The sequence below is a fragment of the Scyliorhinus torazame genome, chromosome 14 (genome assembly GCF_047496885.1).
Source record: "Scyliorhinus torazame isolate Kashiwa2021f chromosome 14, sScyTor2.1, whole genome shotgun sequence".
NCBI classification, from domain to species: domain Eukaryota; kingdom Metazoa; phylum Chordata; class Chondrichthyes; order Carcharhiniformes; family Scyliorhinidae; genus Scyliorhinus; species Scyliorhinus torazame.
In genome coordinates, this window is record NC_092720.1 from 40436853 (window position 1) to 40455745 (window position 18893).

An 18893-nucleotide genomic window follows, 5' to 3' on the forward strand; every position below is an offset into this window, starting at 1 on the left:
TCACCTGAGGCCGACGTTCTATCACCCCTCACACACCCACTGATGCTCACCCCACACCACACCTCCGCACGCATCGGACAGAGCACAAAGGCAGCTTCTGTAGGTGTGAAAGTGATTTTAATAACAAATAGTTCATACACATGCCCTCGCCCCTATAACTAATCTGTGCCCTGCACCCATGCCAACTTACTCAGTGTCTAATTGTTTGGCCTTACGGGCCCTTTGACTGCGTCTAGGTCGTTCCCCAGATGGTACAGCAGAACTGGAGGTGGACTCCTGTGATTACTGCCCTGTGACTAGGGACCCCTTTGGCGGCCGTTTCCTGGGGCGGCCCGGCCTAGATGGGCCAGGCTGCGGCTCGGGTGACTGGGATGGCGAGCTGCCAGCCTGTCCTGCCCGTTGCCTACCAGATGCACCTGGGACGGAAGGGGGGGGGGGTCCGAGGTGCCGCGGTGTTCCGGGGCCTTCCCTACAGGGGGACCCGGAACGGGCCCCAGCACCTCCTCCTCCCTCGGGTTGCCCGATGGCCCCTGAGCCTCTACATGGGTTGGGGATGCGAACGGACCGAGCATCCGATGCCTTCCTGACACCTGGCGCTGCCAGTCCTGGAGGCCCTTTCTGGTATCAACAAGGGTGTGCAAGTTTGCAGCCATGGAACTCTGGGAGTTGGCCATCCCTGTCTGTGTCTGGGCGACGCTGGTCAGCACCTGGGCATTGGCGCTGATGGCCTCAGCGATGGCCTGCTGCGCCTGGGCCATGGCCTGCAGAGACTGGGCCATTGCCTGCAGAGACTGGGCCATTGCCTGCAGAGACTGGGCCATTGCCTGCTGAGACTGGGCTATGGCGTTAAGCGCCTCTGCGATCTGCTGCTGGCTCTGGCCCATGGCTGCCTGTGAGAGTGCAGCCATGTCCTGAGCCACGGCCGCCGCCCGCACAGAACGCCCCAGGCCTTGCATACTGCGACCCATGACTGACACCGTCGCACCCATTGCCTCCACCGCGGATGCCACCCGTGCGGTTTCGGCCTGGGTGGCACGCATGACCGGCACCACTCCCTGCTCCTGCACGCGAGTGGACTCCTCCACCTGTGTCTGCATCTGCCGCAAGCCGGCCGTCACCCCCTTCGGTCGTCCCTTGGTCCGTGACTGCATCGGGTCTATGGTGGGTGTGGTAACTCCAGGAACCCGGGACCCGTCTGGGCAGCAGATGGTTGCTTGCGCGGGATGCCCTCCGACCGCCCGGCCTCTCGGCTACTCCTGCCTCCACCTGCTGTACCGGTCCGACTGTATGGTGCGCACCAGTTAATGTCCCAGATGCCTCATCGCTAAAGTGCCCAACCGAGGTGAGTGTCTCTGCGATGGTGGAGGGTGTAGGAGATGGCTGTGGCGTAGTGTCGTGCTGCTCATCCGAACCAAAGTCCAAGGTCCCCTGGAGTGGTGAATCTTGTCCATCCGTCCCCTGTGCATCAGTGTCCTGTGCGTCAGTGTCCTGTGCATCAGTGTCCTGGGTAGGTGTGTCCTGGGTAGGTGTGTCCTGGGTAGGTGTGTCCTGGGTAGGTGTGTCCTGGGTAGGTGTGTCCTGGGTAGGTGTGTCCTGGGTAGGTGTGTCCTGGGTAGATGTGTCCTCGGTAGATGTGTCCTGGGTAGGTGTGCCCTGGGTAGGGGTGTCCTGGGTAGATGTGTCCTGGGTAGGTGTGTCCTGGGTAGGGGTGTCCTGGGTAGATGTGTCCTGGGTAGGTGTGTCCTGGGTAGGGGTGTCCTGGGTAGTTGTGCCCTGGGTAGGTGTGTCCTGGGTAGTTGTGTCCTGGGTAGATGTGTCATGGGTAGGTGTGCCCTGGGTAGGTGTGCCCTGGGTAGGTGTGCCCTGGGTAGGTGTGCCCTGGGTAGATGTGTCATGGGTAGGTGTGCCCTGGGTAGGTTCATCCTGGGTAGGTGTGTCCTGGGTAGGTGTGTCCTGGGTAGGTGTGTCCTGGGTAGGTGTGCCCTGGGTAGGTGTGTCCTGGGTAGGTGTGTCCTGGGTGTGGGTGTCCTGGGTAGGTGTGTCCTGGGTAGGTGTGCCCTGGGTAGGTGTGCCCTGGGTAGGTGTGTCCTGGGTAGGTGTGTGCTGGGTAGGTGTGTCCTGGGTAGGGGTGCCCTGGGTAGTTGTGCCCTGGGTAGGTGTGCCCTGGGTAGGAGTGTCCTGGGTAGGTGTGTCCTGGGTAGGGATATCCTGGGTGGGTGTGTCCTGGGTGGCTGTGTCCTGGGTAGCGGTGTCCTGGGTAGCGGTGTCCTGGGTAGGGGTGTCCTGGGTTGGTGTGTCCTGCGTAGGTGTGTCCTGGGTGGGTGTGTCCTGGGTAGGTGTGTCCTGGGTGGGTGTGTCCTGGGTAGGTGTGTCCTGCGTAGGTGTGTCCTGGGTAGGTGTGTCCTAGATAGGCGTGTCCTGGGTAGGTGTGTCCTGGGGAGGTGTGCCCTGGGTAGGTGTGCCCTGGGTAGGTGTGCCCTGGGTAGGTGTGTCCTAGATAGGTGTGTCCTGGGTAGGGGTGTCCTGGGTAGGTGTGTCCTGGGTAGGTGTGTCCTGGGTAGGTGTGCCCTGGGTAGGTGTGTCCTGGGCAGATGTGTCCTAGATAGGTGTGCCCTGGGTAGGTGTGTCCTTGGTAGGTTTGCCCTGGGTAGGTGTGTCCTGGGCAGGTGTGTCCTAAATAGGTGTGTCCTGGGTAGGGGTGCCCTGGGTAGGTGTGTCCTGGGTAGGTGTGTCCTGGGTAGGTGTGCCCTGGGCAGGTGTGTCCTGGGTAGGTGTGTCCTGGGTAGGTGTGTCCGGGGTAGGTGTGTCTGGGTAGGTGTGCCCTGGGCAGGTGTGTCCTGGGTAGGTTTGTCCTGGGTAGGTGTGTCCTGGGTAGGTGTGCCTGGGTAGGTTTGTCCTGGGTAGGTGTGTCCTGGGAAGGTGTGTCCTAGGGAGGTGTGCCCAGGGTAGGTGAGTCCTGGGTAGGTGTGTCCTAGATAGGCGTGTCCTGGGTAGGTGTGTCCTGGGTAGGTGTGTCCTGGGTAGGTGTGTCCTGGGTAGGTGTGCCCTGGGTAGATGTGTCATGGGTAGGTGTGCCCTGGGTAGGTTCATCCTGGGTAGGTGTGTCCTGTGTAGGTGTGCCCTGGGCAGGTGTGTCCTAAATAGGTGTGTCCTGGGTAGGGGTGTCCTGGGTAGGTGTGTCCTGGGTAGGTGTGTCCTGGGTAGGTGTGCCCTGGGCAGGTGTGTCCTGGGTAGGTGTGTCCTGGGTAGGTGTGTCCTGGGTAGGTGTGTCTGGGTAGGTGTGCCCTGGGTAGGTGTGCCCTGGGTAGGAGTGTCCTGGGTAGGTGTGTCCTGGGTAGGGTTATCCTGGGTGGGTGTGTCCTGGGTGGCTGTGTCCTGGGTAGCGGTGTCCTGGGTAGCGGTGTCCTGGGTAGGGGTGTCCTGGGTTGGTGTGTCCTGGGTAGGTGTGTCCTGGGTGGGTGTGTCCTGGGTAGGTGTGTCCTGGGTGGGTGTGTCCTGGGTAGGTGTGTCCTGCGTAGGTGTGTCCTGGGTAGGTGTGTCCTAGATAGGTGTGTCCTGGGTAGGTGTGTCCTGGGGAGGTGTGCCCTGGGTAGGTGTGCCCTGGGTAGGTGTGCCCTGGGTAGGTGTGTCCTGGGTAGGTGTACCCTGGGTTGGTGTGTCCTGGGCAGATGTGTCCTAGATAGGTGTGCCCTGGGTAGGTGTGTCCTTGGTAGGTTTGCCCTGGGTAGGTGTGTCCTGGGCAGGTGTGTCCTAAATAGGTGTGTCCTGGGTAGGGGTGCCCTGGGTAGGTGTGTCCTGGGTAGGTGTGTCCTGGGTAGGTGTGCCCTGGGCAGGTGTGTCCTGGGTAGGTGTGTCCTGGGTAGGTGTGTCCGGGGTAGGTGTGTCTGGGTAGGTGTGCCCTGGGCAGGTGTGTCCTGGGTAGGTTTGTCCTGGGTAGGTGTGTCCTGGGTAGGTGTGCCTGGGTAGGTTTGTCCTGGGTAGGTGTGTCCTGGGAAGGTGTGTCCTGGGGAGGTGTGCCCAGGGTAGGTGTGTCCTGGGTAGGTGTGCCCTGAGTAGGGTTGTCCTGGGTGGGGGAGTCCTGGGTAGGTGTGTCCTGGGTAGGTGTGTCCTGGGTAGTTGTGTCCTGGGTAGGTGTGCCCTGGGTTGGTGTGCCCTGGGTAGGTGTGCCCTGGGTAGGTGTGTCCTGGGTAGGTGTGTCCTGGGTAGGTGTGCCCTGGGTTGGTGTGCCCTGGGTAGGTGTGCCCTGGGTAGGTGTGTCCTGGGTAGGTGTGTCCTGGGTAGGTGTGTCCTGGGTAGGTGTGCCCTGGGTAGGTGTGTCCTAGATAGGCGTGTCCTGGGTAGGTGTGTCCTGGGTAGGTATGCCCTGGGTAGGTGTGTCCTGGGCAGGTGTGTCCTAGATAGGTGTGTCCTGGGTAGGTGTGCCCTGGGTAGGGGTGTCCTGGGTAGGTGTGTCCTGGGTAGGTGTGTCCTGGGTAGGTGTGCCCTGGGTAGGTGTGTCCTGGGCAGATGTGTCCTAGATAGGTGTGCCCTGGGTAGGGGTGTCCTTGGTAGGTTTGCCCTGGGTAGGTGTGTCCTGGGCATGTGTGTCCTAAATAGGTGTGTCCTGGGTAGGGGTGTCCTGGGTAGGTGTGTCCTGGGTAGGTGTGTCCTGGGTAGGTGTGCCCTGGGCAGGTGTGTCCTGGGTAGGTGTGTCCTGGGTAGGTGTGTCCTGGGTAGGTGTGTCTGGGTAGGTGTGCCCTGGGCAGCTGTGTCCTTGGTAGGTTTGTCCTGGGTAGGTGTGTCCTGGGTAGGTGTGCCTGGGTAGGTTTGTCCTGGGTAGGTGTGTCCTGGGAAGGTGTGTCCTGGGGAGGTGTGCCCTGGGTAGGTGTGTCCTGGGTAGGTGTGCCCTGAGTAGGGTTGTCCTGGGTGGGGGAGTCCTGGGTAGGTGTGTCCTGGGTAGGTGTGTCCTGGGTAGTTGTGTCCTGGGTAGGTGTGCCCTGGGTTGGTGTGCCCTGGGTAGGTGTGCCCTGGGTAGGTGTGCCCTGGGTAGGTGTGTCCTGGGTAGGTGTGCCCTGGGTTGGTGTGCCCTGGGTAGGTGTGCCCTGGGTAGGTGTGTCCTGGGTAGGTGTGTCCTGGGTAGGTGTGTCCTGGGTAGGTGTGCCCTGGGTAGGTGTGTCCTGGGTAGGTGTGTCCTGGGTAGGTGTGTCCTGGGTAGATGTGCCCTGGGTAGGTGTGCCACGGTAGGGGTGTCCTGAGTGGGTGTGTCCTGGGTGGGTGTGTCCTGAGTAGGTGTGCCCTGGGTAGGTGTGCCCTGGGTAGGTGTGCCCTGGCTAGGTGTGCCCTGTGTAGGTGTGTCCTGGGTAGGTGTGCCCTGGCTAGGTGTGCCCTGGGTAGGTGTGCCCTGGGTAGGTGTGCCCTGGGTTGTGGTGTCCTGGGTAGGTGTGCCCTGGGTAGGTGTGTCCTGGGTAGGTGTGCCCTGGGTAGGTGTGCCCCGGGTAGGTGTGCCCTGGGTAGGGGTGTCCTGGGTAGGGGTGTCCTGGGTAGGGGTGTCCTGGTTAGGTGTCCCCTGGGTTGGTGTGCCCTGGGTAGGTGTGCCCTGGGTAGGTGTGCCCTGGGTAGGTGTGCCCTGGGTAGTTGTGCCCAGGGTAGGTGTACCCTGGGTAGGTGTGTCCTGGGTAGGTGTGTCCTGGGTAGGGTTGTCCTGGGTGGGTGTGTCCTGGGTGGCTGTGTCCTGGGTAGCGGTGTCCTGGGTAGCGGTGTCCTGGGTAGGGGTGTCCTGGGTTGGTGTGTCCTGGGTAGGTGTGTCCTGGGTGGGTGTGTCCTGGGTAGGTGTGTCCTAGGTGGGTGTGTCCTGGATAGGTGTGTCCTGGGTAGGTGCGTCCTGGGGAGGTGTGCCCTGGGTAGGTGTGCCCTGGGTAGGTGTGCCCTGGGTAGGTGTGTCCTGGGTAGGTATGCCCTGGGTAGGTGTGTCCTGGGCAGGTGTGTCCTAGATAGGTGTGTCCTGGGTAGGGGTGCGCTGGGTAGGTGTGTCCTTGGTAGGTTTGCCCTGGGTAGGTGTGTCCTGGGCAGGTGTGTCCTAAATAGGTGTGTCCTGGGTAGGGGTGTCCTGGATAGGTGTGTCCTGGGTAGGTGTGTCCTGGGTAGGTGTGCCCTGGGCAGGTGTGTCCTGGGTAGGTGTGTCCTGGGTAGGTGTGTCCTGGGTAGGTGTGTCTGGGTAGGTTTGTCCTGGGTAGGTGTATCCTGGGTAGGTGTGCCTGGGTAGGTTTGTCCTGGGTAGGTGTGTCCTGGGAAGGTGTGTCCTGGCGAGGTGTGCCCTGGGTAGGTGTGTCCTGGGTGGGGGAGTCCTGGATATGTGTGCCCTGGGTAGTTGTGTCCTGGGTAGGTGTGCCCTGGGTAGGTGTGCCCTGGGTAGGTGTGCCCTAGGTAGGTGTGCCCTGTGTAGGTGTGTCCTGTGTAGGTGTGCCCTGAGTATGTGTGCCCTGTGTGGGTGTGTCCTGAATAGGTGTGTCCTGGGTAAGTGTGCCCTGGGTCGGTGTGTCCTGGGTAGTTGTGCCCTGGGTAGGTGTGCCCTGGGTAGGTGTGTCCTGGGTAGGTGTGCCCTGGGTAGGTGTGCCCTGGGTAGTTGTGCCTTGGGTAGGTGTACCCTGGGTAGGTGTGTCCTGGGTAGGTGTGTCCTGGGTTGGGTTGTCCTGGGTGGGTGTGTCCTGGGTGGCTGTGTCCTGGGTAGCGGTGTCCTGGGTAGCGGTGTCCTGTGTAGGGGTGTCCTGGGTTGGTGTGTCCTGGGTAGGTGTGTCCTGGGTGGGTGTGTCCTGGGTAGGTGTGGCCTGGGTGGGTGTGTCCTGGATAGGTGTGTCCTGGGTAGGTGCGTCCTGGGGAGGTGTGCCCTGGGTAGGTGTGCCCTGGGTAGGTGTGCCCTGGGTAGGTGTGTCCTGGGTATGTGTGCCCTGTGTAGGTGTGTCCTGGGCAGGTGTGTCCTAGATAGGTGTGTCCTGGGTAGGGGTGTCCTGAGTAGGGGTGTCCTGGGTAGGTGTGTCCTGGGTAGGTGTGTCCTGGGTAGGTGTGCCCTGGGTAGGTGTGTCCTGGGCAGGTGTGTCCTAGATAGGTGTGCCCTGGGTAGGTGTGCCCTGGGTAGGTGTGTCCTTGGTAGGTTTGCCCTGGGTAGGTGTGTCCTGGGCAGGTGTGTCCTAAATAGGTGTGTCCTGGGTAGGGGTGTCCTGGGTAGGGGTGTCCTGGGTAGGTGTGTCCTGGGTAGGTGTGTCCTGGGTAGGTGTGCCCTGGGCAGGTGTGTCTTGGGTAGGTGTGTCCTGTGTAGGTGTGTCCTGGGTAGGTGTGTCTGGGTAGGTTTGTCCTGGGTAGGTGTGTCCTGGGTAGGTGTGCCCTGGGTAGGTGTGCCTGGGTAGGTTTGTCCTGGGTAGGTGTGTCCTGGGAAGGTGTGTCCTGGGGAGGTGTGCCCTGGGTAGGTGTGTCCTGGGTGGGGGAGTTCTGGGTATGTGTGCCCTGGGTAGTTGTGTCCTGGGTAGGTGTGCCCTGGGTTGGTGTGCCCTGGGTAGGTGTGCCCTGGGTAGGTGTGCCCTGAGTATGTGTGCCCTGTGTAAGTGTGCCCTGGGTAGGTGTGCCCTGGGTAGGTGTGCCCTGGGTAGGTGTGCCCTGTGTAGGTGTGTCCTGGGTAGGTGTGTCCTGGGTGGGTGTGTCCTGGGTAGGTGTGTCCTGGGTAGGGGTGTCCTGGGTAGGTGTGTCCTGGGTAGGCGTGTCCTGGGTAGGCGTGTCCTGGGTAGGCGTGTCCTGGGCAGGAGTGTCCTGGGTAGGCATGTCCTGGGTAGGTGTGTCCTGGGTAGGGGTGTCCTGGGTAGGCGTGTCCTGGGTAGGCGTGTCCTGGGTAGGTGTGTCCTGGGTAGGCATGTCCTGGGTAGGCGTGTCCTGGGTAGGTGTGTCCTGGGTAGGTGTGTCCTGGGTAGGCATGTCCTCGGTAGGCGTGTCCTGGGTAGGAGTGTCCTGGGTAGGCGTGTCCTGGGTAGGCGTGTCCTGGGTAGGCGTGTCCTGGGTAGGCGTGTCCTGGGTAGTAGTGTCCTGGGTAGGCGTGTCCTGGGTAGGTGTGTCCTGGGTAGGTGTGTCCTGGGTAGGTGTGTCCTAGGTCGGCTGTGAGGGGGTCTGTTCCTGTGGCTGCCCCCTCGTCGCTGGGTGCGGCCTGCCGGCGCCGCCGCATTCGCACGAGATGGGGGCGTCGTATGCCTGATGGGCCGGGTCTGTCCCTGGCTCGTGGCCTCCCTGGATCGTCCTGGGGGCGGTCAGCATCCGCGAGGACGGGTGCGTCGACGTTTGGTCCTGCAATACACATTACCGCATGCATGGTTAGACACGCAGACGGGGATAGGGGGCAGGGGGGATCGGGGCATATGGGGAATGGGGGATATGGGGAGGGGGATATGGGGGAAGAGGGATATGGGGGATATGGGGAAAGGGGGATATGGGGGATATGGAGGATATGGGGGAAGGGGGATATGGGGGAAGGGGGATATGGGGGATTTGGGGGATATGGGGGATATGGGGGAAGGGGGATACGGGGGATATGGGGGAAGGGGGATATGGGGGATTTGGGGAAGGGGGATATGGGGGATATGGGGGAAGGGGGATATGGGGGATATGGGGGAAGGGGGATATGGGGGAAAGGGGGCAGGCCATGGGGGGTCTCACTTGGTGGTGCGCCCCCGACCTCTGCATCCGCAACCTGCCGGTCCTCGGGTCTGCCTGCAAGTTCCAGGGCCTTCTCCTCATGGATGATGAGTGGTCGCAGTTTGTGTGGACCCCCTCCGGTCCTCTCACGCTCCCGGTTGTTGTGAGTGCGCTTCTCCTGTGGGGGGTGAGAGGGTGGCAGGGATAAAGGGCAACAGTGTTAGGCAGACATATACATGCGGACCGGTGGTTGTGTGTATGTTGGCAGAGGTTCACAACCCCTCCTTCCACTGCAGGCTGCATGGGTGGGTGCAGCCATGTCAGTTGTGCCGCACATCAGAGGTGGGGGGGGGGGGGGGGGGGCTCCTCATCCTGGCTGCCCTGACTAGGTCATTGACCTTCTTGTGGCACAGGGCGCCTGTCCTTGGTGTTACAGCCACAGCGCTGACGGCCTCTGCCACCTCCCTCCACAGGTGCCAGCTGAGGCGTGGTGCGATCCTGCGGCCGTGTCCGGGGTACAGGGCCTCCCTCCTCTGCTCCACTGCCTCCAGGAGCGCCTCGATGTCCCGCTCCTGGAACCTCGGTGCTGCGCGGTGGGTGGCCATTTTGACGGGTCTCCGGGGTGGTCCTTTGTGGTGCGTCGCCGCGTGGCGTCACTGAGGGCGCGCGGCGTCACTGCCGTCGCGCGCGTCCGTGACGGGTGACTCTGTCGCGAATGGCGTCACGCTGCTGCTCGCCCATTCCGGGCTGGAGAATTTGCGACGTTTCGGGGGGCCTGACGCCGGAGTGATTCGCGCCGTTTTTGGCGCGGGGTTCGGGCCATCGCGCCGATTAGCGGAAATCCCGCCCAATAAATCTCTAAATATAAAATAGATACTCTAAAGTTAGATACTTTAGGACCTTTCTCAGCAAAAAATAAATAAATATTGTTAATTAAAATGCTGTACATCCCTAAATGCCTACTTTCATAAATGAAATGACCTTCAAAAAAAATGCATTTAAAAATGTAAAAGAAATGCAATATACTGTAAATGAAAATAAATGTAAAAAAATACAAACACCTGTGGTTTGAGATTGTCCGTGCTCCATCTAGTGGCAGATGTTAATTGGTATAGGGAACAGCAGAAGAAATCCCCAGTGGTGGCAACAGACACCGGGGAACTTTAAAGGTGAGAATGGAGGGGGCGGGGGGGGGGGGGGGGATGGGAGCCAGAGGACCTCAGGGCAGAGGGAAGAAGTCAAAGTGTTGGGAAAAGGCCATGTGTGCATGTAGGCCATTGAATAGGAAGTTTGTGACAAATGTCGTTACAGTGAACCTCACCATGTTAAGCTGTTAAAGTTAGAACAATGTTAACTGAGTCAATATTAAGCAGGGGCCGTGTTCACCGCAATTTAGAAGAATGAGAGATTGTGACTGAAGCATATAATATTCTGAGGGGGTTTGATAGAGCAGAGACTGAGAGGATGTTTCTTCTCGTGGGGGAATCTTGAACTAGGGGATATAGTTTCAGAATAAGGGATGTCCCATTTCAGACCAAGATGAGAAGGAATGTATTCTCTCGAAGGGACATTAATCTTTGGAATTCTTTACCCCAGAGTACAGTGGAGACTGGGTCATTGAATATATTCAAGACTGAGTTAGGCAGATCGACAATGAAGCGAAGGATTATGGGTGCAGGCAGGAAAGTGGAGTTAAGGCCACAATCAGATCAGTCACGATCCTATTGAATGATGGAACAGGCTCGAGAGGCCAATTGGCCTAACCTGCTGCGATTTCTTATTGGGTTAAAGAAGTACCACATCATTCCTTATGTTCAGTTTATGCTCCTGCTTTAAGGTACTCTTTCCTTTATACCTTGATAAAGCTTATATGTAAGAAAGAAAATCTTGTATTTATATAGTTTGGAATGCCTTAAATTTCAGCCAGCTATTCTTAATTGCTCTCTTGCTCAGTCTATTATAGTCTCTCGTACTCTGAACTTGTGTGCAAGTCTTCAACCTATCATTCACCCAGTCTATTCCTTTCAGTCCTTCTACTTTATGAGTCAGCAGGTGAAGGAATACAGCTATAAATATGGAGTTATAAGATAAACCAGTTAGAAATAAGGAGATATTGGTTTTAAAAGAATGTTTCTCCTCTGAACTAGGGACTAAAAATTAAAAGCAAAATTAGTCTGCTGGACAAAGGTTCATAAGGTTTATAAATATGCCTGGACACAATTGTGTGCTCAAGGACAACAACATCCTGTGGAATAGAATATGGTACAACCTCTAACACAGGGCAATCCTGAAAAAACAGGAATTGGCCTCTACATCACCTCAGCAGGGCATTTAAAAATTGTGAGATACTACAATCGAACAATGGACAACCTTAAGTATGACCTCAACAGCTTGTCAACTGAACCCTGGAAACTGAGTGTATTGGCCGTCAAATGCATCTTTTTGCTTGGAGGATGTTGACTAAAATGAAGGATATTGACAAAAACGATGGATGTTGTACAGCGCGAGTGCTCAACATGCTTCTTAGTGGTTCAGTTATTTTATGGCATAAATATTGTTTCCACACAGTAGGATTTTTAGATAAATTGGATTCACCCAAGGTAAAGGCATAGCTGCTGTAGTTTAACAATGATAGTTCCCCCCTTAATGGGAATAGCGGCATCTTGCTAGAAAGCTTTCTACCTGGGGCTTTAAGGCAAATACTACTTTACATAGTGATTGATATCTTAAATATCGCTGTGTAACGTCAATAAGACTTGGATTCTCTATTATAAACAAGATTATACTTTATTTTCTACAACTATCAATGTTGTGATTGAATTATCATCAAAAATTCATTGCCTGTTCAGTTCTTTAATAAACTTTATGTAATTTAGAAAATATATTGTCTCATGTAGTCTTCTGCATCCACACTCGAGAACCCATTTCTGTACACTTTTCAGTGGAGAGGTACACTGTTGCAAGGTGCTAGGACTAAAACGTGTTGATAGGCCATCTGGAGGAGGATAATATTCTCTGATGTTCACTTTCCTTTGAGGAGAGTTAGATCAGTTCTCCAAACCCATTTAAGTGTCTGTGAGGCCTGCCTTTCTCAACCTTAACTGAGAATGATCATCTAAAGAATACAACTGATCTGGAATAGTCCCAGAAAAGAAGCTAGGATTATAATCCATTTCAAACCCATGTCAATACATTTACAGAGATGCAATAATGCTGCTTGTGCACAGAAAATTGTTTCGGACTGCTTAATATTATGGAAAAAGGTGAGATCCGACTCATGGAGGTAAAGGAAAAACATAAAAAGACATTAAGGGAGTGGAAGACATGATTAAAGAGAAGGATTTTAAGGTGTTTTTTGAAAGGAGGGAAGGAGGTATCAAGGTACATACGTGTACAATAATGGAGAGGAGGGAGTAATCTAGTGTTTGATTAACAAAAAAATGCCTGCAGAATTAAGTATGGAGGAGGAGGTCACTAAAGAAGGATGGAGTGAGATTACAGAGGAGTTTGAAAGCAAGTTTGACGATCTTGCAGCTGCTTCCCCTGAGCTCACAACTACATACAACCCCATCATCATCAGTGCATGTATGCTACATTTGCTGCAGCTGAAACTTTTCGGTAAAATAAAATTGAGTCAAACGTATGGGTAGAATTGTCAGAAGGGAAAAGAAAATCAGCTTTGATTTTCAAATGTTTTCTCAGGCAGCAATAATGTGGCATTCTGAATTCTCCTGAATCCATGATCTGCTAAAAGCAGAGGATTTGACCTACTTCATGCTTCTGTCACATGCTTTTGGAAAGCTTAAGTATGTAACTCTTAAATAATTTGTAGGTCAGATTTTTAGAAGTCACCTCCTTTTAAAACCTGAGTGCCTTAATATCGAGAATGTTTCTTGTGTTTTAATTAGGTCAGGACTAACAGTGCTACAGTCGAAGGTACTCATTACTCAAGTGACTCCTCGCAAGATAGAAACGGTCTGATAGTCGCAGAAATTGGGGCACAATTGCGGTTTCACCAGAGACTCCTCTTATTAAGCACAAAAACCAACTCACAGTGAGTTTATAGTCTGTTCAGAACTACAAAATGTTTTTAAATGTTGATGTATTTATTAGCCTGCCTTAAAGTGCAAACTTCTATCACCCGTGCATGTTCAATCCTGTTTTTTTATTATTCTTTCATGGGATGTGAGCATTGCTGGCAAGGCCAGCACTTGTTGGCCATCCCTAAATGCCCCATTGCTGAGTGGCTTGTGAGGCCATTTCAGAGGGCAATTGAGAGACAACCACATGGGTGAGGGACTGGAGTCACATGCAGGCCAGGCCGGGCAAGGTTGGCAGATTTCCTTCCCTAAAGGTCATTAGTGAACCAGATGGGTTTTTACAACAATCGATGATCGTTGTCATGGTCACCATGGCTGAGACTAACTTTCAATTCCAGAGTTATTAATTTAATGTTAAAATTAAGTTGCCATGGTGAGATTTGAACCCAAGACCCCAGCGGATTACCCTGAGCCTTTGGATTACTAGTCCAATGACATTAACACCATGACACTGTCTCCTCTATGTCATGCACATATGACTACATGTATGTCTAATAATGCATGTGTGATTACATGGGAAATAATGTGTGTACCAATATATGTGTGTATAATTGTATGTGCATTGATATTGTTTGCCTCTGCATATGTGTGCCAGCACGGTAGCACTGTGGTTAGCACAATTGCTTCACAGCTCCAGGGTCCCAGGTTCGATTCCTGGCTTGGGTCATTGTCTGTGCGGAGTCTGCACTTTTTCCCCGTGTGCACATGGGTTTCCTCCGGGTTCTCCGGTTTCCTCCCATAGTCCAAAGATGTGCAGGTTAGGTGGATTGGCCATGATAAATTGCCCTTAGTGTCCAAAATTGCCCTTAGTGTTGGGTGGAGTTACTGGGTTATGGGGATAGGGTGGAGGTGTGGACCTTGGGTAGGGTGCTCTTTCCAAGAGCCAGTGCAGACTCGATGGGCTGAATGGCCTCCTTCTGCTCTGTAAATTCTATGAAAAGTATTTATGAACCAGATATCAGTAAATTCGTATGTATAGGGGTACATATATGAGTCCGAATCTACATCTATGTTACATATTCTTTTCCAATTCCTCCAAAGAGGCTCCCCAGCTCTAGCCTGAGCCCTCTCCAATTCCAGCCTCTTCTTCATCCCTGTTTTTCATTGCTCCATAGTTGGCTGACATGCCTTCAGCTGCCCAGGCTCAAAACTGGGAATATCCTCCCCAAACTTCTCTATCTCTCTGACTCGTTCTTCTCCTTCAAAACACTCCTTGAGACCCATCCTGTTGTCTGAGCTTTTTTCCTACTATCGTCTGATGTGGTATAGCATGATTGAGCTCCTGTGAAGCTCACTGGGATGTTTTATGGGGAGGCATTGGCGTAGTGGTATTGTCACTAGACTAGTAATCCTGAGACCCAGGGTAATGCTCTGGGGTCCCGGGTTCGAATCCCTCCACTGCAGATGGTGAAATTTGAATTCAATCATAAATCTGGAATTAAAGATCGAATGAAGACCATGAAACAAACCATTGCCGATTGTCGAAAAACCCATCTGGTTCTCTAATGTCCTTCAGGGAAGGAAATCTGCCGTCCTTACCCGGTCTGGCCTACATGTGACTTCAGACCCACACGGCAATGTGGTTGACTCTTAACTGCAACCCCCCCCCACTGAAATAGCCGAGCAAGCCACTCAGTTCAAGAGCAATTTAGGGAGGGGCAACATCCGACATCCCAAGAATTAATATTTAAAAATGTTTTACTATGTTAAAGACATTTATAAATACAATGTTGTTATGTGGATATGCTTGAATACTCTATATGAACACCAATGTCTCTTTATCTATGGGTGCAATCATCCAATCTGGATTCTAGTCCAATGGCTGGTGGAAAAGTTGCCGTGATTTCTGCTAGGCAGTGGGCCGGTTGAACTTATGTGAGCTTCTGCTGTTCAACTCATTAATTATGCATCCATAAGGAGCACAGTGAACCTACTTGGGTGACAGGACGTGCTGGGACTTCAAGTGATTGGGTTGTGGCAGCTAAACTACACCTCGGACCTGCAAAGTGGCATGGAAGGAACCATGAAGCTCCTCAGAAAGTGCGGAGCCTTCTCGGGCTACAAACTCAACCTGGGAAAAGTATTCCTTGTAAACTCGAGAGGGCGGAGGGGCAGAGCTGCAGGGACTACCATTTAAACTAGCCTGAAGGTAATTCCGTTACCTGGGGATCGAGTTTGCTCATGACTGGACACAGATCCGCAAGTGGAACCAGTCTGGCAGAGGAGGTAAAAAAGGACCGACAGAAATGAGATACATTCCCTCTTTCCCTGGCGGGGAGAGTGCAGACGATCAAGATGGTCGTACTGCCAAGGTTCCTCTTCCTGTTCAGGTCCATTCTGATCTACATCCTGAAGGCCTTTTTCAACTCGATAGACAAGATAATTGTGGCGTTTGTGTGTCCATGTGGAGGGGAGGGGGGGAGGCGGCGGTGGTTAGAGTCCACGAATCCCCCCAAAAATCCTACAAAGAAGAAGAAACATGGGGGGCCTGGCCCTCCTGAACCTACAATACTACCACTCGGCAGTCGCAATTGAAAGAGTTGAGGGGTTGGGTGAAGGAGCCAGACATGGAATGGGTGAGGATAGAGGAGAACTCCTGTACAGGAAAGACCCTCCGGGCTCTCGCCACAATGGCGCTCCCATCCCCACCAACAAAACACTCAACCAGCCCACTTATGGTAGCTACCCTGAGAACCTGGAACCAGATGAGGCAACACTTCGGTCTGAACAAAATGTCCACCATGGCCTCCATCTGTGGCAACCACAGGTTCGCACCAGCCATGCTTGATGCCACCTTGAAGAGGTGGAGACAGAACAGGGGGACACTGACGGTTAGAGACTTTTGCACTGAGGACAGACTAGCGACACTGGAGGAACTGACGGAGAGACAGAAACTACTAAACAGAAACAAACTCCAACATCTACAGGTCAAAACGTTTCTCCACAAGGATACAACAGATTACCCACAGACCCTGAGAAGCACAATGTTAGAGGAGTTACTGGACGCGGACAGTCTGGGGAAGGGAAACTGTGGGGACCTGTACTGACCACCATTAGAAAGGACACGCTCTCCACTGGACGAAACATGGGAAAAATGGGAGGAAAAGCCAAGGCCGGAAATAGGGTGGGGACTTTGGAGCGAAGCACATGGCAGGGCCAACTCCACCTCCTCATGTGCAAGGCCCAGCCTATTGCTGCTAAAAGTGGTGCACAGAGCGCACCTGACCAGAACCCAAATGAGCAGGTTCTTCCTGGAGGTGGAGGACAAATGTAAACGGTGCCAGGGAAGCACGGTAGCATTGTGGATAGCACAATTACTTCACAGCTCCAGGGTCCCAGGTTCGATTCCGGCTTGGGTCACTGTCTGTGCGAAGTCTGCACATCCTCCCCGTGTGTGCGTGGGTTTCCTCCGGGTGCTCCGGTTTCCTCCCACAGTCCAAAGATGTGCAGGTTAGGTGGATTGGCCATGCTAAATTGCCCTTAGTGTCCAAAATTGACCTTAGTGTTGGGTGGGGTTACTGGGTTATGGGGATAGGGTGAAGGTGTTGACCTTGGGTAGGGTGCTCTTTCCAAGAGCTGGTGCAGACTCAATGGGCTGAATGGCCTCCTTCTGCACTGTAAATTCTATGATAATCTAACCACACGCATATGTTCTGGGCATTCCCCAGACTTGTTGGTTTTGGACAACCTTCTTCGAGGCGATGTCCAAGGTGGTGAGAGTGAGGGTGGAGCCGTGCCCAAGAGTGGCAGTCTCCGGGGTATCGGACCAGCCAGATCTATTCATTGGGAAGAGGGACGGCCCCTTTGCCTTTGTTTCCCTAATCGCCCGCCGGAGAATTTTGCACGGCTGGCGGTCAACAGCACCACCCACAGCAGCAAATTGGCTGGCAGACCTGTCGGAATTTCTCCACAGAGAGAAGATCAATTTCGATATCTGAGGGTCAGAGGATGAATTCCACAAAATGTGGAGGCCATTCACCAATTTGTTCCAGGACCTGTTTTAGGCCAACAGCCAATAGAGTGGATGGTGGGGGAGGTCAAAGAAAAAGGAGGGGGAGACTGGAAAACGGCCGAAACAGAGATCAGAGGGCCTAGAACAAGGCCACAAGAAACGGAACCCCCAAAGAAATGCCTAAAACAGTATTGGGGAGGGGGAGGGCGTGACGCCAATCGACAAAAGGGGGGGAAGGGAAGGGCAAACACTGCATATATGTAAATATGTAAATAACAGATAACTGCCCATTGTACAATAAGCAACCTAGGAAAGGATCTTGAATCAATGGAGGAGGCAGTGGTGGTGGTGGTGGGGGGGACACCAAATGGGGGGCGGGGGGGGGGGGGATTGGTTCCGAAGAAAATGACTTTTATATTGTAAACGACAGATATATCCTTACCGAATGTACAGTGTATAAAATGTAAAAACCTAAATGAAAACATTTTTTTGAAATGTTTGATGTGGCACTGAATGCAATTAAGCATTACACCATGGGGAGATGGTGGAGTAGTGATATTGTCACAGGATTGCACTCGTCTTCCAGAGAACCAGCGCTGAGCTCTGGAGACCGGGCTTTGAATCCCACTATGGCAGATGGTGAAGTTTGAATTTCACTAGGATTTGTTGGTGTGATGGATCATGGTGTGTTGGTGCCCATCTTGCCCACGGCACAGGAATGGTCCAGTGCCTCGCCCGCCAGCTGGAGGGCTCTCTCCTCGAACACCGAGAGTATTTTAAACTCGGACATCCCTCCACCTGACTGTGATCACTCCCATTCATTATGAGCCAGCTTGCCATGCAAAAGAACAGGTCTGCAGAGTGTAAACAGGCTGCGTGCCAGGTTAGGTGATAAGGAGGCCCGGCATGTGTGGTTGGTGAGTGGGAGGAGGGATATGATGAAAAGACATGTATGATAGGGGTGCAAGTGGTTAAGTGGTGACAGGTGAGAAGAATAACTTACCCTGGCTGAATGGAAGAGATCATTCATCCTGTTCCTGCACTGGATTGTCGACCTCCTCTGCAGGGGCCTGGCGCTTACCAGCACAGTGGCAGCCTCCCATGCGGGTTTAGTAACGCTGCTCAATAGTCTCCTTCCTGTTCAGGGTACAGGGTGTGCCGCCATTCCTCCGTGACTACTAGCATTCCGCCGAGGGATGTTTCACCGAAGCTTGTGAAGAGGTCAGCCCCAAATGAAATGGAAATAAAATGAAGAACAGTTTCAGTAGAAGTCACCAATTAATGTATAATTACTGTCTGAACATACTCGTGTTACCTCATTGTGCATTTTATTATCATACTATTTTCCCTGGGTCCTGTTGTAGGTGATAGTTGTTAATCCTGACCTCCGCCTGCTTGTTAACTCAAACCAGAATATTTCATCTGCCATGCCATCGTCTTCAAATGCTCTGGATCACATTCCCTTGTTGCTGGGGGTCGGAAAGAGAGCGAGTGGGAAGGTATTCATTTGCCCCTCATAGCGGCTGTGGATACCAAAGAGCAGGTGGATTTTTAACTTTTAAAATGATTACATTCAATAGGATTGAGGAAACAGTTGAAGCAAATAGGTCAGAAGAGAACATGTATGAATATATCAGTACAGGCTTTTAAAGAATGATGCTTGATGTGTTGGACAAATACACATCTAATCTCAGCAAAATGAGATGAAGCAAACGTGATTACCTAAGTAGGTTAACAAACAAATTAATATTGAAATAAAAAGGAAGCATTACCTCTGCAAAAAGGGAAAGGGGTTCATTGGGCAGATGTTCAAAGGGATGATCTGAGGGGCAAAGAGATGCCAGGAAAACGTCCAGCTGCAGACGCAATCCACAACAGTAATTATTCCAGCATTACAATGGCACGGGGATTGTCCAAGAAGATGAGGAAATATTACAATATGTAAATCGTTTTGAAACAAAGGGTGAGTACAAGATGAAAAATATTCCGACTCTTTACCTCTCCAAAATATTTGCAAAGGAAGATAAGAGCAATATTCCACACAGCCCACCCAACAACCCCAGAAGAAAACACCAAGGCAGAATTCATGACTTTGATACAAACTGACTCCTGGACAAACTGAAAGGACTTTACACAAATTAATCCAGGATTATGTAGCAATCATCCAAGGATGAGATCAGCAAGCAGATTGT

General features: G+C 53.3%; 1 long non-coding RNA gene across 1 annotated transcript in view; it reads right to left on the reverse strand.

The window, feature by feature from the left end:
• LOC140389285 (uncharacterized) overlaps positions 1–18893 on the reverse strand; it is a 101595-nt gene that overhangs the window by 70825 nt on the left and 11877 nt on the right. Inside the window, exon 2 of the long non-coding RNA XR_011934321.1 lies at positions 17705–18224. This is a non-coding gene — a long non-coding RNA (uncharacterized lncRNA). The remainder of the gene's footprint in view (positions 1–17704; positions 18225–18893) is intronic.